The sequence below is a fragment of the Phoca vitulina genome, unplaced genomic scaffold (assembly GCF_004348235.1).
Source record: "Phoca vitulina isolate PV1807 unplaced genomic scaffold, GSC_HSeal_1.0 scaffold57, whole genome shotgun sequence".
Taxonomy (NCBI): Eukaryota; Metazoa; Chordata; class Mammalia; order Carnivora; family Phocidae; genus Phoca; species Phoca vitulina.
The window spans coordinates 4,452,614-4,458,625 of NW_022589760.1; positions in this window are offsets into that span (position 1 = coordinate 4,452,614).

Below are 6,012 nucleotides of genomic sequence, written 5' to 3' on the forward strand. Positions count from 1 at the left end.
TTCAGGGGTACAGGTCTGTGATTCATCAGTCTTACACAATTCACAGTGCTCACCGTAGTACCTAACCTCCCCAATGTCCATCACCCAGTGACCCCATCCCTCCCACCCCCCTCCACTCCAGCAAACCTCAGTTTGTTTCCTCTCAGGTTACGTCTTGTTTTATGGTTCTTTCCATTCCCATATGATCCTCTGTCTTGTTTCTCAAAGTCCTCATATCAGTGGGATCATATGATACTTGTCTTTCTCTGATTGACTTATTTTGCTTAGCATAATACCCTCTAGTTCCATCCACGTCATTGCAAATGGCAAGATTTCTTTTTTTTTTGATGACTGCATAATATTCCATTATATATATATATATACCACATCTTCTTTATCCATTCATCTGTTAATGGACATCTAGGCTCTTTCCATTGTTTGGCTATTGTGGACATTGCTGATATAAACATTGGAGTGCAGGTGCCCCTTCGGGACATTACATTTGTATCTTTGGTGTAAATACCCAGTAGTGCAATTGCTGGGTTGTATGGTAGCTCTATTTTCAACTTTTTGAAGAAACTCCATACTGTTCTCCAGAGTGGCTGCACCAGCTTGCAGTCCAACCAACAGTGTAGGAGGGTTCCCCTTTATCCACATCCTTGCCTACATGTCATTTCCTGAATTGTTAATTTTACCATTCTGATTGGTGTGACGTGGTATCTCATTGAGGTTTTGATTTGGATTTCCCTGATGCCAAGCGATGTTGAGCACTTTTTCATGTGTCTATAGGCCATTTGGACGTCTTCTTTGCAGAAATGTCTGTTCATGTCTTCTGCCCATTTCTTAATTGGATCATTTGTTCTTTGGGTGTTGAGTTTGATAAGTTCTTTATAGATTTTGGATACTAGCCCTTTATCTGATATGTCATTTGCAAATATCTTCTCCCATTCTGTCGGTTGTCTTTTGGTATTGTTGACTGTTTACTTTGCTGTGCAAAAGATTTTATCTTGATGTAGTCCCAATGGTTCATTTTTTTAAAAGATTTTATTTATTTGACAGAGAGAGACACAGCAAGAGAGGGAACACAAGCAGGGGGAGTGGGAGAGGGAGAAGAAGGCTTCCCGCTGAGCAGGGAGCCCAATGCGGGGCTCGATCCCAGGACCCTGGGATCATGACCTGAGCCGAAGACAGATGCTCAACCGACAGAGCCACCCAGGCACCCCCCAATAGTTCATTTTTGTCCTTGCTTCCCTTGCATTTGGTGATGGTTCTAGGAAGAAGTTACTGCGGCTGAGGTCGAAGAGGATGCTGCCTATGATCTCCTCAAGGATTTTGATGGATTCCTGTCTCACATTGAGGTCTTTCATCCATTTTGAGTCTATTTTTGTGTGTGGTGTTAGGAAATGGTCCAGGTTCTTTCTTCTGCATGTGGCTGTCCAATTTTCCCAACACCATTTGTTGAAGAGACTGTCTTTTTTCCATTGGACATTCTTTCCTGCTTTGTCGAAGATTAGATGACCGTAGAGTTGAGGGTCCATTTCTGGGCTCTCTATTCTGTTCCATTGATCTATGTGTCTGTTTTTGTGCCAGTACCATACTGTCTTGATGATTAAAGCTTTGTAATACAGCTTAAAGTCTGGAATTGTGATGCCGCCAGCTTTGCTTTTCTTTTTCAACATTCCTCTGGGTATTTGGGGTCTTTTCTGGTTCCATACAAATTTTCGGATAATTTGTTCCATTTCTTTGAAAAAAGTGGATGGTATTTTGATAGGGATTGCACTGAATGTGTAGATTGCTCTAGGTAGCATAGACATTTTCACAGTACTTGTGCTTCTAATCCATGAGCATGGAACATTTTTCCATTTCTTTGTGTCTTCTTCAATTTCTTTCATGCATATTCTATAGTTTTCAGAGTACAGATCCTTTGCCTCTTTGGTTAGATTTATTCCCAGGTATCTGATGGTTTTCGGTGCAATTGTAAATGGGATCGACTCCTTAATTTCTCTTTCTTCTGTCTTGGTGGTGGTGTATAGAACTGCAACTGATTTCTATGCATTGATTTTATATCCTGCCACTTTACTGAATTCCATCTGGCCCTGGGCTATTGTTTATTGGTAGATTTTTGATTACTGCTTGAATTTCCTTAGTGGTTATGGCTCTGTTCAGGTTTCCTTTTTTCTTCCTGGTTCAGTTTTGGTAGTTTATACATCTATAGGAATGCATCCATTTCTTCCAGATTATCTAATTTGCTGGCATATAGTTGCTCATAATATGTTCTTATAATTGTATTTCATTGGTATTGGTTGTGATCTCTCCTCTTTCATTCATTATTTTATTTATTTGGGTCCCTTCTCTTTTCTTTTTCATAAGTCTGGCCAGGGGTTTATCAAACTTATTAACTCTTTCAAAGAACCAGTTCCTAGTTTCGTTGATCTGTTCTTCTATTCTTTTGGTTTCTATTTCATTGATTTCTGCTCTGATCTTTACTATTTCTCTTCTCCTGCTGGGTTTAGGCTTTATTTGCTCTTCTTTCTCCAGCTCCTTTAGGTGTAGGGTTAAGTTTTGTATTTGAGACCTATCTTGTTTCTTGAGAAAGGCTTGTATTGCTATATACTTTCCTCTTAGGACTGCCTTTGCTGTATCCCAAAGATTTTGAACAGTTGTATTTACATTTTCATTTGTTTCCATGAATTTTTTTTAATTCTTCTTTAATTTCCTGGTTGACCCATTCATTCTTTAGTACGATGTTCTTTAGCCTCCATGTATTTAAGTTCCTTCCAACTTTCCTCTTGTGATTGAGTTCTAGTTTCAAAACATTGTGGACTGGAAATATGCAGGGAATGATCTCAATCTTTTCATACTGCTTGAGACCTGATTTGTGACCCAGAATGTGATCTGTTCTGGAGAATGTTCCATGTGCACTAGAGAAGAATGTGTATTCTGTTGCTTTAGGATGGAATGTTCTGAATATATCTGTGAAGTCCAACTGGCCCAGAGTGTCATAAAAGCCTTTATTTCCTTGTTGATCTTTTCCTTAGATGATCTGTCCATTTGAGTGAGCGGCATGTTAAAGTACCCTATTATTGTATTATTGTTGATGTGTTTCTTTTATTTTTGTTATTAACTGGCTTATATAATTGGCTGCTCCCATGTTAAGGGCATAGATATTTACAATTGTTAGATCTTCTTGTTGTATAGACCCTTTAAGTATGATGGTGTCCTTCCTCATCTCTTATTACAGACTTTGGATTAAAATCTAATTTCTCTGACATAAGGATTGCCACCCCAGCTTTCTTTTGATATCCATTAGCATGGTAAACTGTTTTCCACCACCTCACTTTCAATCTGGAGTTGACTTTGCATCTAAAAGGAGTCCCTTGGCAGACAGGTAGCGGCGGGGAAAGGACTTCAGGGCAGCCCGCGGGGCAGAAAACTGGAGCGGCAGGGTCATGCAGGCGAACTGGGAGCAGCAGGCGGTTTTAGAAGCACAAAGGGCAGAGACGTGCCCCGACATGGAGGCAGGACTGGGAGTGCTGCAGAGGGGCGCACAACCCAGGACACTGCAGTTTATAGCAGCATGGATAGAAACAGAGACAGTGTAGCCTGGAGAGCTCACTGAAGAACAGACTGCGATCTCTCTGCTCTGAGGCAGAGGGTTGGAAACGGTCTCTTCTGCTCTGACTCATGGAAGAGACACGGAAAGCCACCAGGGAAAGCAGCCAGAGAACAAAAGCCCCAAAAACTGATTCCCACTGAGGCCATCCCCCACCACAGGGGGGCAGGGAAACTCCGCCCAAACAGGGTTGCCTAAGCAAAAGATCAGCAGGCCCCTCCCCCAGAAGACAGGCTGGGAAAACAAGAGGCCAGCAACCCTAAGGTCCCAAGAAAACAGGTGCATCTTGCTTGGGTTCTGCTCAATAATTTCGACTCTATACATTCCCTCAAACACCCATCACCAGAATGACTAGGAGGAGGAGCCCCCAAAATAGAAAAGACTCAGAGATTATGACTTATGCTGCAGATTTACAAATGGATGCAGATATAACCAAGATGTCAGAGATGGAATTCAGGCTAGCAATTGTGAAGACAATGGCTAGAATGGAGAAATCAATTAATGGCAACATAGAGTCTCTAAGGGCAGAAATGAAAGCTGAATTGGCAGAACTTAAAAATGGTATCAATGAGATCCAATCCAATCTAGATAATCTAACAGCTAGGGTAAGTGAGGCAGAAGAACAAATGAGCGACCTGGAAGACAATATAATGGATGAAAAGGGAAAAGAGGAGGCCAGAGAAAAACAACTCAGAATCCATGAAAATAGAATCAGAGAAATGAGTGACATCATGAAGCGTTCCAATGTCAGAATAATCGGAATCTTGGAGGGAGTGGAGAGAGAGAGAGGACTAGAAGATGTATTTGAGCAAATCGTAGCTGAGAACTTCCCTAATCTGGGGAATGAAACAAACATTCGCATCCTAGAGGCAGAGAGGACCCCTCCCAAGATCAAGGAAAACAGACCAACACCCCGGCATGTAATAGTAAAACTTGCAAATCATAGAAACAGGGAAACCATCTTAAGGGCAGTTAGCGGGAAGAGATTCCTTACATACACAGGGAGGAACATCAGAATAACGTGAGACCTATCCACAGAGACCTGGCAAGCCAGAAAGGCCTGGCAAGACATATTCAGGGTACTAAATGAGAAAAACATGCAGCCAAGAATACTTTATCCGGCAAGGCTTTCATTTAGAATGGATAGAGAGATGCAGAGCTTCCAAGACCGGCAGAAACTGAAAGAATATGTGACCACTAAGCCGGCCCTGCAAGAAATATTAAGGGGGGTTCTATAAAAGGAGAAAGACCCCAAGAGTGATCTACAACAGAAATTTACAGGGACAATCTATAAAAACAACATCTTCACAGGCAACATGATGACAATTAATTCATATCTTTCAATAATCACTCTCAACGTGAATGGCCTAAATGCTCCCATAAAAAGGCACAGGGTTGCAGCTTGGATAAAAAGACAGGACCCATCCATATGCTGCCTACAAGAGCCTCATTGTGAACCTAAAGATACATCCAGACTGAAAGTGAAGGGATAGAGATCCATCTTCCATGCCAGCGGACCTCAAAAGAAAGCTGGGGTAGCAATTCTTATATCAGACAAATTAGATTTTAAACTAAAGTCTGTAATAAGAGACACAGAAGGACACTATATCATTCTTAAAGGGTCTATCCAACAAGAAGATCTAACAATTGTAAATATCTACGCCCCCAACATGGGAGCAGCCATCTACATAAGCCAACTGCTAACCAAAATAAAGTCATATTGATAACAATACATTAACTATAGGAGACCTCAATACTCCACTCTCAGCAATGGACACATCATCTAAGCAGAAAATCAACAAGGAAACAAGAGCTTTGAATGATACACTGGACCAGATGGACCTCATAGATATTTACAGAACATTCCACCCTAAAACAACAAAACATTCCTTCTTCTCGAGAGCACATGGATCTTTCTCCAGAATAGACCATATACTGGGTCACAAATCAGGTCTCAACTGATACCAAAAGATTGAGATTATTCTCTGCATATTCTCAGACCATAATGCTCTAAAACTGGAACTCAATCACAAGAAAAAATTTGGCAGAAATTCAAAAACTTGGAAGCTAAACACCACTCTGCTCAAGAATGTTTGGGTCAACCAAGAAATCAAAGAAGAACTTAAACAATTCATGGAAATCAATGAGAACGAAAACACATCAGTCCAAAACCTATGGGATACTGCAAAGGCAGTCCTAAGGGGGAAATACATAGCCATCCAAGCCTCACTCAAAAAAATAGAAAAATCCCGAATTCCCCAACTAACTCTACACTTTAAAGAACTAGAGAAAAAGCAACAAATGATGCCTAAGCCACACACTAGAAGAGAAATAATTAAAATTAGAGATCAACAATTTAGAAACCAGAAACACAGATCAGATCAATGATACTAGAATTTGGTTCTTTGAAAGAATTAATA